This window comes from Xiphophorus hellerii, unplaced genomic scaffold (genome assembly GCF_003331165.1).
Source record: "Xiphophorus hellerii strain 12219 unplaced genomic scaffold, Xiphophorus_hellerii-4.1 PGA_scaffold_49__1_contigs__length_47845, whole genome shotgun sequence".
Taxonomy (NCBI): domain Eukaryota; kingdom Metazoa; phylum Chordata; class Actinopteri; order Cyprinodontiformes; family Poeciliidae; genus Xiphophorus; species Xiphophorus hellerii.
Window position 1 is genome coordinate 15512 of NW_022587624.1, and position 10172 is coordinate 25683.

Here is a 10172-nt window from a genome sequence, read left to right on the forward strand (position 1 = left end):
TGTTTGTTTTGTAAATAAGGACGGTTCTAATTTTGTAATCGATTGAAATTGTGAATTGTTGTATATAAACACTAGGGCATAGTTTTGAATTAGAGTTGATATTTTTAGAGGTGAATATTATTTTTAGTTGAAATGTTCTGGTTGTGTTTTTTGTAGCTTACACTGTCCTTTTTGTGTGTGTGTGTGTGTGTGGGGGTGTGTGTGTGTGTTTGTGCATACAGCTATTACAATGAAACTCAGGGTTAACTTTCCAATAAACCTCACGTCATCAGTAAAGCCACAATCCTTCATTTGGGGCTGGGGGTGTTACACACTTTTTTATCTTTAATCTATTAGGCTGCTTGTTCATGCTTGTATATATGGGTGGCCCAGTGTAGACAAATGAGCCAAACACATTCAACTGAAAAACGGAAGTGGGTTTTATTCCCGACTGTCCTCAGATGGAACAGTATTAATTTTTGGTTTTGATTTGTATGGAAGCGCAATGCTATCACCACAGGAAAAAAAATATTTAGGAGTGCCATCACGTTTATAGCGTGATACTTATCTTAGACGTGATACGTATCTTGTTTAAACGTGATAATTGTATGTCCAGGATAGTGGCGGTTTTATGCTAGGCTAGCACAGTGGCTAACTGTACTAGCTTCCCTTGGTCAAGTTTCCCTTCATGTTTGGTCTAAAACATGGAGAGACACGGATGCTGCTTTGCACTGTGGTTAAAACCATTAATAGCATGATGAGCAGGATCCTAAACAGAACCGGACTGCACAGAAGGAAACGTCAGTCCAGTCCTCTAACTGTGGCGGCGATCCTAACTGACCGTCTGGATCAAAGCTGAATTTGGCTTCCGATTGTAGCTTCTGATTCGGGAAATGGCTAAAGGGCGATTATGACGGAGGCTTTTGGGGCTTTTGGAAACCAAGCCCCAAAAGCTATTTTTTTCCAGCCGACTATGTAATCTTAACAAGCTCAATTTTTTGTAGGGGTCTGGGACTGTTTAATAAAGATTTATTAGGCCACAAAATGCTACCAGAGCTAATTTGACCGACGGAAAAAAAATTCAAAAATTGACAAAATTGTGTATTTTTTTGACCACTTCTCAAATTTGTATCTTTCATACAAATAAATAAAACTTCTCTACTAAAGATAAATTAGGCCGCTGAATAATATAAAGTCATCCATTTTGGCCATCTTTAATAGTTTCATAGATATTGGTGGTAGAAAAACAGGGATTTTTTGTTTGTTTTTTAAAATATCTAATTTTAGGGAATTTTTGACTTGCACCCAAATGTTTATTTTTTTTAATGCATTTCATTGAAACTTCCTTCTAAGATGTTTATTAGGCTGCTTCATCAGATAAAAACAGTTATTTATGGCTATGTTTAGTAGTTTTGTTTCATTTGCAGACTGAAAATACAGATCGTTTTATAGATTTCTTTTTTTATGGAAAATTCCCTACTACCCACCATCTGAAAAAGTGCCAAAGAAAGTACAGGTTTTTTAAATATATATATAAAAGGTGTCCAGAATATATTATTTCAGTATAGATACAGTCACTTCATCATGATGCGGCCCACATGATGATGCCCTGGGCGGTTGTCCACGCCGCCCAGTCTGAACATTTAATGATTCAATTACATGAATCACCTGTTCGAACAGCATGTGATGACCGCTGCGTCTGTTGGTTTTCTATTACTCTTCTATCAATTATTTGCCATGTGAAATATTACGCTTAAATAGCGATGTTAGACTGCTTTATCTTTTAACACAGCTTCAACGGTAAATAAATAAATAAATAAATAAACGGATCTGGGTAAAGAATTGACCCAGAGGTGTGTGACCAAGTCACTGTGTTTGCAAGTCTCAAGTAAGTCTTGTAAAGGAAAATGATTATTTGTTGGCGCTTAATACAGTTAATCTACGACATGTGTAACAGTTATATACAATACTCTTATTTGGAACAGGTCTCGTCTGAGATGCGGTAAGCAGACAGAGCAGGGCCCTTGCCTCCCCCACACCAGAGCAATAAATTTGCATTCCAATGGAAGTGGGGACTACGGAGGTGTCTGTGAAATCTCATCTTAGGACGTTTGGCGCCAGGGATCTTCCGTATCAGCAGCGATGGGCACGAAGTGGTCCGCCTTTGCTTAGATAAAAAAACAGACACCTTTGCTATAAATCAGGAAGTCACAACTTTCTTTGGGGGCCTGAGGGAGTTCTAATTGGTCGAAGAGCAGAACGCCTTCTTTGCATATATTAAATAGGGAAACGCCTCTTTGGTTAAAATTTCAGGGCAGCACCGGAGAGGGGCTGAGAGAGTTTTTTTCATCTTTTCTCCACGAGGGCGCCTTTGTCCTGTCTTATATGTTTTGTGTTCGTCTGTCTTCCCTTGTGTGTTTTTTATTTTCATGAGAAAATGCATATCTCTGTATCTCTGCAGCTTTGTTGTCGATTGCTTTGTATGAGATTAAACTCTGTGATCTGTGACGTCATTCTGTTTCGCCGTACTTTTGCAGCCGTGATGACATCCGCTCGCGACCCGGCTAACAGGAGGAAAAGGAGAGCCATGCTTTTTCCAAAATTTAAGCTAACATAATAACTTTCCTCTTTAACAGTCTCAAGTCTCTGTCCTCAAGTCCGAGGTCAAGTCTCAAGTAAAGACAGGCAAAAGTCGAGTCAAGTCTCAAGTCAGGAACCTTTAATTTCAAGTCATTTCGAGTCGTTTTTATTTTATTTTTTTTTTATATAATTTGCAATTATACATAAAATTCAAATATTAGACCATTTGTTCTTTTTAAAATACGTATTTGAGGTTCATTTGTGATCCTCTTATTCATCTGGTATTCTTCAAATCTGTCAGAAGTAAACAGATGTCAGAAAATAAATTACAGCCATTCATGAATTACATTGACTTCAGTTTACTCCTTCTATTCATAAATAAACATTCAACACTACAACAATCATAGTTTCAAAAATGAAATAAGTATAAATGAAGTTATCACAAGTAAACTCAGGAAGGTCTGGTGCATTTATTTTTCTGCTTTTATTTCTAAGTATGTTAGTTTCAGTCCTCCGTAAATATGGGACAGATATTCTAAACACAAAATTTATTTGGGACAGTCACTGTATTTGGTCTTTTTTTTTTTTTCCCAGCAAAGCTATACTACTTGGAAATGGGTTCTGTGCCACATGTGACAGTCACGCCGGTCAGTGCATTAAGTCAAAAACAGTTGACTTAATGCACTGACTGCAGTAAACCATATATTGTCAATATAATTTCCCAACGTAGATGTCTTCAAATACACCCAACCATCCTTAGATGATACTAGACCCGGCTCATCATCATGATGGGACAGAGAGACTCTGTTCCCTGTGTTCAGGTCCAGAATCTGCTTTCCTGTTCCGGAGCCCCGCTCACTATCCACCGGCTTCCTGAGCTAACACGGTGCACATTATTTGTGGAGGCATTTGAAGGACCGGATTTATGGTAAATCATCACCAATTTAACCCGGAGTACACATGCTAACCCGAAGTTAGCTAAAGTCAACTATCTTACAGCAAAAGAAAAGTGCCACCTACCGATCTTTGTGAAGCTTCAAATGCCGGACAAAGTTGGACGTCGTGGCATCTCCATCCGATATTCTCTTCTTGCATGTTTTTACAAGTTGCAGTTCGTTTTTTAGTCGAAAGTTCATAACCTACGTAGCCAAAAGAAATTACTCGCGGAAGCATATTCGAGCGGTTATTTCGTATTCGTTCCCTGAGCTCTGTAGCTTTGCCGCGTTTTTTTAAACGTCCAATCCTGTTAATTGATTGGTTGTGCTGCAGCTACGTACACATACATACATAAGGAGAGAGGAAAACCATAGTGACGGTCTGCGCATATTGATACGGAATGAGTGAAATTAATTAATGACGCCACTTATAAATAATGTGTTTTAAATTTTAAGACTTTGAGTAAAAAATATCAAGTCTTTTCAAGTAAACAGCTTCAAGTCGAGTCAAGTCCCAAGTCAATGGCATGAAAGTCAAAGTCAAGTCCGAGTCTTTTGAGCATTTTTTCAAGTCAAGTCTCAAGTCGTGATTTTAACGACTCGAGTCTGACTCGAGTCCAAGTCATGTGACTCGAGTCCCCACCTCTGATATACAGTATATATACTGCCTGGCCAAAAAAAAAGTCGCCACCAAAAAATGGTCACACTCTCTAATATTTTTGTGGACCGCCTTTAGCTTTGATTACAGGCCCGCATTCGCTGTGGCATGTTTTCAATAAGCTTCTGCAGTGTCAAAGGTTTATTTCCATCCAGTGTTGCATTTGTAACCCACATAAAGTGGGTATGCCACTTTAAGAGAAGAGGTTAAGGAAGCTGGGTGGTCTGCCTGGCCAATGAGAAGTTTGGTTTTCCAGAGCGTCTGGACCAATCAGGGTGCAGGCTGCCGTTGTGGATCCCGCCCTTCTCCCCCGGGTCTGCAGTAACCGTTGGCTTTGCTCTAGAGATCCGACGCGGGTTGAGACTGCTGAGCGGGGCAGCGCCAGAGTATGTATCCCGACAGTTAAAAGTATTTTTTACGTGCTGTATTAACTGTATTGTGGATAAAACTCTTTTGTAAATAGATTTTATGTTGATTGTCCAGCTTTTGTGCTGGAAATTATTTATTAAATGAATACAAACTGAACTTCAGTTTTTTACCGTTAGAGCCGTTAGGAATCGTTGGCTCTTTCTGGCAGTTATTTCAGCTTGTTCTTCGTAGATAAAAGGTAAAATTTAGGCTTTAACATAATTTTATTTTATTAAGTTTATATTATTTAGATCAAATATGCCTTGTTACATCGTTTAGTGCCCCACGCATCCGGATTGAGACCCACTATACGGTTGTCTGAAGTGTGTCGCACTGAGATCGGTGAGCATATTCGGAGCCTTTTATTTGTGTTTTTGTCGTTTGTTACATTGTTGTTAAAAAATATCCGTTGTTTTAGTAACTAGGTAATGTTTTTGTTACTGTGTTGGAAAGAAGGATTAAGCTAGAACGGCTTGGTAAAGTCCTGTATTTCTGCTGGTCCGTCTGTTGACAGGTCAGGTTTTTTTTTTTATACTGGATCATTCCTGAAGTGGATCCCTCCTTTGATATTGATGGCGAGCCTTCCCACCTGGACCTAAAGAGAGAACCAGATTTCGTCTATCCCATTTGGAGTCATGCTGCACCCTGCGGTGTGGTAGGAGAGGCAACATACATCTTCACACACGGTTATGTGTGAAACCTACAACTGACATTCTCCATTTATTATTGTTTTTTTATTTATTGATTTTTGGACAATACTGTTTGGATTGTTTTATTTCGGACATTGTGACGCACAGCTGTGGTGGAAATTCTCCTGTGAATGAAGTTGAATCAACCAATTGGGATTAATTTGATTAATTGCTGACTAATACAATTGGAGTGCAGATTACCAGGGTGCACCCGAATTATTTGAAATTAAGAATTAGCACTTGGCCAAGTATTATTGTTATTTTCTTTTTTTTTTTCATTTTATTGTGTGTAATTTTATTTTCATAATTGTGTGTTTTGTGGCAACTGTTAATTGTGTGTTTTCTGTCACTAAAACCAGTTCTTTAAATACACCCAACTGCCCTTGTGTGTCATTTAAACACTCCACTGTGCTCCGATAGCCGAACCTATTGGCCCATTTATCCAAAATATATGTAATACCCTTCTCTACTGTGTTACACATTAATCTTTCACCAAGATCTTGTATTGATGATGGAGAGTCTGACCACTGCGCAAAGCCTTCTCCAGCACATCCCAAAGATTCTCAATGGGGTTAAGGTCTGGACTCTGTGGTGGCCAATCCCTGTGTGAAAAAGATGTCTCATGCTCCCTGAACCACTCTGTCACAATGTGAGCCCGATGAATCCTGGCATTGTCATCTTGGAATATGGCCCGTTCCATTTGGGAAGACAAAATCCATTGATGGAATAACCTGGTCATTCAGTATATTCAGGTAGTCAGCTGACCTCATTCTTTGGGCACCACAATGTTGCTGAACCTAGACCTGACCAACTGCAGCAACCCCAGATCATAGCACTGCCCCCACAGGCTTGTACAGTAGGCACTAGGCATGATGGGTGCATCACTTCACCTGCCTCTCTTCTTACCCTGATGCGCCCATCACTCTGGAACAGGGTAAATCTGGACTCATCAGACCACATGACCCTCTTCCATTCCTCCAGAGTCCAATCTTTATGCTCCCTTGCAAACTGAAGCCTTTTTTTCTGGTTAGCCTTACTGATTAGAGGTTTCTTACGGCTACACAGCTGTTCAATCCCAACCCCTTGAGTTCCCTTTGCATTGTGCGTGTGGAAATGCTTTTGCGTTCACAATTAAACATACTCCTGAGTTCTGCTGTTGTTTTTCTTCGATTTGATTTGACCCAAACGTTTAAGTAATCGCCGATCACGATCATTCAGGATTTTTTCCGACCACATTTCTTCCTGGAAGACGATGGTTCCCCTCCATCCTTCCAGTTTTTAATGAGCGTTGGACAGTTTCTTAACCCAATTCTAGTAGTTCTGCAATCTCCTTAAATGTTTTCTCTGCTTGATGCATGCCAATGATTTGACCCTTCTTAAACAGACTAACGTCTTTTCCACGACCACAGGATGTGTCTTTTGACATGGTTGTTTAAGAAATGAGGAGTACTCATTGCATCAGCTGGGGTTAAATAACTTGTTGCCAGCTGAAAGATAATCGCCTATGCAGTACTTATCCAATAGGAGGCTTGTACCTATTTGCTTAGTTAAATCCAGGGTGGCGACTTTTTTTTTGGCCAGGCAGTGTATATATATATATACATACTGTATATAATGACATTATATATATATATATATTTCAATCTGGAGAGACTCAGACGGAGATGAGAAGACAATTAGAAGAGTTTATTGACAAACAGAATTTAAAGTCTTTGGCGCTCGGGCCCCGGCTGGGGATAACGGTTTATCGCAGCGTTAGCGATAGGCTTCAGATGAGCATCCCCGATGCTGTTAGGAACGTCATCTCCCGGGGCCCGGCACTGGTGGTGAAGGTTGAAGAAGGGTGCGGGCCTCGGGACCGGGCGAATGGAGGACAAGGGGTGGTGGTGGGTTGAGCTCGGCTGGAGAGCGAAGGACACCACGGATGAAGGTCCTTATCAGCTGGGACTTGGTCGGTGATTGGACGTGACGTGGCTTGGTCCGGCGTTGATAGGTCGACGATTGTGGGCAGGTCGCTTCAATTAACGGGTCCCGGTGGGGATAAAAGAGTCTTCCAGTTTGAATTTGCGCCTAGGCTTCATAACTTAATATATATAAGGGGGGAGGCCTTTCAGGAAGGGGTCAAAGAAAGGCCCACACGGGGAAGGAGGACAGGAAAAGGGGCAGAAGAAGGACAAGGGAAGGGCAGGAGGGACAGGAGAGAGAGAGAGAGAGAGAGGAGAGAGAGAGAGAGGAGGGAGAGAGATAGAGAGAGAGAGAGAGAGAGAGAGAGAGGAGAGAGAGAGAGTATATATATACAGTATATATATATATTATTATATAATAATAATAATATATAATAATATATTATAATTAATATATATATATAATATTAATATATAAGTTAATATATATAAGGTGTGAGGCCTTTTAATTTTAATTGTCATAATTAAAGGCCTCAACTTTTAATTATGACATTAAAAGTGTATAATAATGACAATTTTAATGTCATTATATATATATACAGTAATATATATACATACATATGTATATAATAATATATATATATAATATATATATATATTATATATATAATATAATATATAATATAATAATATATAAGGTGTGAGGCCTTTTAATTTTAATTGTCATAATTAAAATGCCTCACACTATTAAATATGACATTAAAAGTGTCGTAATAATGACACTTTAATGTCATTATATATATATACAGTATATATATATATACATACATACTGTATATAATGACATTATATATATATATATGGTGTGAGGCCTTTTAATTTTAATTGTCATAATTAAAATGCCTCACACTATTAAATATGACATTAAAAGTGTCGAAATAATGACACTTTTAATGTCCTCATTATATATATATATTCAATTCAATACAGTTCTGTCCTTGTCTTTTAATGGTTATTATTATGACACTTTTAATGCAAAGTTGCTCTAGAAGTTGCAGTGAAAGTCCATTAAAAGTGCCAACCTTGCATTAAAGTGACTTTATTTTCAAAATAATGCGAAGTTGGCACTTTTAATGCAGCTTTGCATTAAAAGTGTCATTATTTACCGAATGACACTTCATGACAACAGTCATGAACATTCATAAAGACTCCTTCATGTTCATGACAGATGTTATGTCATGTTTATCATGTCATGTCAGTCTTATGCACTGACAGGTATACCTACCTAATAGACAGTAGGTATACCTGCCTGTCTATCAATAGGTAGGCAGGTATCTTTCTACCTGCCTACCTATTGATAGACCTATCTATTTTAGCTAGCTAACCTATGTAGCATCATGTTTGTAGAGACCCGGAGAGAATTTATGTTTAAAGTAGAATTATTTAACTAATAGACAAAATTACAGACAATATCTATCTGTTTGTCTGTATGTCTGTCATTTGTGTTTGTAGAGAAACCGGAGCTCCCGGAGAAAACTTTAGTTTAAAGCAAGATTAGTTGATTTTACTAAGAGAGCAAATTACAGTGTCTGTCTGTCTGTCACTTGTGTTTTTAGAGAAACTGGAGCACCCAGAGAAAACTTATATTTGAAGAAGATTACTAATTTTACTAATAAATAAAATTACAGACAATGTCTGTCTGTCTGTCTGTCTGTCTGTCTATTGTTTTTTGTAGGAAAACTGGAGCACCCCAGAGAAAAACCTTTTGTTAAAATGACTTATGCTACCTTCAAAGCTAAGGCCTCATATGTCTGACGTTTTGCTAACGGAAAATATTACAAAGATGTTTTGTAAATGATAAGTGAAAGCCGCTGTTTTCACAGACAGGCTGAAGAGAAAAGGAAGACTGGTTTGAAGAGCCATCCGTCCGTCCATCCATCTATCCGTCCATCCATCCATCCATCTATCCATCCATCAGTCCGTCCATCCATCTATCCGTCCATCCATCCATCCATCCATCCATCCATCCGTCCATCCATCCATCTATCCGTCCATCCATCCGTCCGTCTGTCCATCCATCCATCCATCCGTCCGTCCGTCCATCCATCCATCCATCTTCTTCTGCTTGTCGGTTCATGTGGCCGGCAGCCTAAGAGCGGCATCCCAAACTTCCTTGGATGGGAATTTTCCATTTTTAGAACTCTGTTGGCAATTCTTAGAGACGTGCACAGATTTGGAGTTTAGTGAGGGAAGTTTGACAGTATTGGTATTGGTAACTTTCTGACAGCTCAGTGAAGGTCTGCAAACCTTGCTGGTTTTTCCTTCATCATGTTTGTCAGAATACGTCGTTCTTCCCTCACAGGACTTGGAGCAACTTCTCTCTGGTCTTGCTGCTGGCAGAGTCTCCTTAACGTCGTCATAAACAGGCTGTTTGCATTTGTCAAGATGGATACTTTTTAATACGTTCACCTCCACACACTCTCTCTAACTCAATTAAGGATAACATGTCTTTCCTCTCAGCCTCACGAAGTTCCTTCTTCTCCTGCTGTTTGCGTCGTATCTGATAATCCCACGAGTCGGTCAGAGACTTGGTAGCTGCAGCTTTTTTTCTCTTTCGCCAGTTTTTCAAGCTTCTGCTCTGCAGCTTCCCGATGTTTCATTTCTTTCAATGACCTATCTTCCATAATTGTCCTTTTCGCGTCTTCTTTCTTCTTTATTAGGGACAGTTGGTTGTACACTAATTTTTGACGTATTTCACGACTCCTGTCCTTGTCATCAATGTACTGATGTCTAGTAGCCAATTCATCAGCCAGAGGTTTTTGCTTCGGAGTTTTCTCCTGCTGCTGTATTTGATGTGATAATTTGGTAACTTCATCCTTGGCCCATCTTGTTGCATTGCTTATTGTGTAAAAGAACATCATAATCAGTTTCTTTCTTTAATATATTCTTTAAACTGTCCCCTCTAGATTTCTTTTGCTCTTTTTGGTTAAGTTGAGCCTCATTATGTCTCAAAAAATTC

General features: G+C 39.1%; 1 long non-coding RNA gene across 1 annotated transcript; it reads left to right on the top strand.

Moving 5' to 3' along the window:
• Positions 1 to 4497: 4497 nt before the first annotated feature.
• On the top strand, positions 4498 to 5252 carry LOC116716415 (uncharacterized). The gene is made up of 4 exons (XR_004338469.1): positions 4498 to 4538; positions 4698 to 4759; positions 4840 to 4902; positions 5075 to 5252. It is a non-coding gene; the product is annotated as an uncharacterized LOC116716415 (long non-coding RNA).
• Positions 5253 to 10172: the final 4920 nt, after the last annotated feature.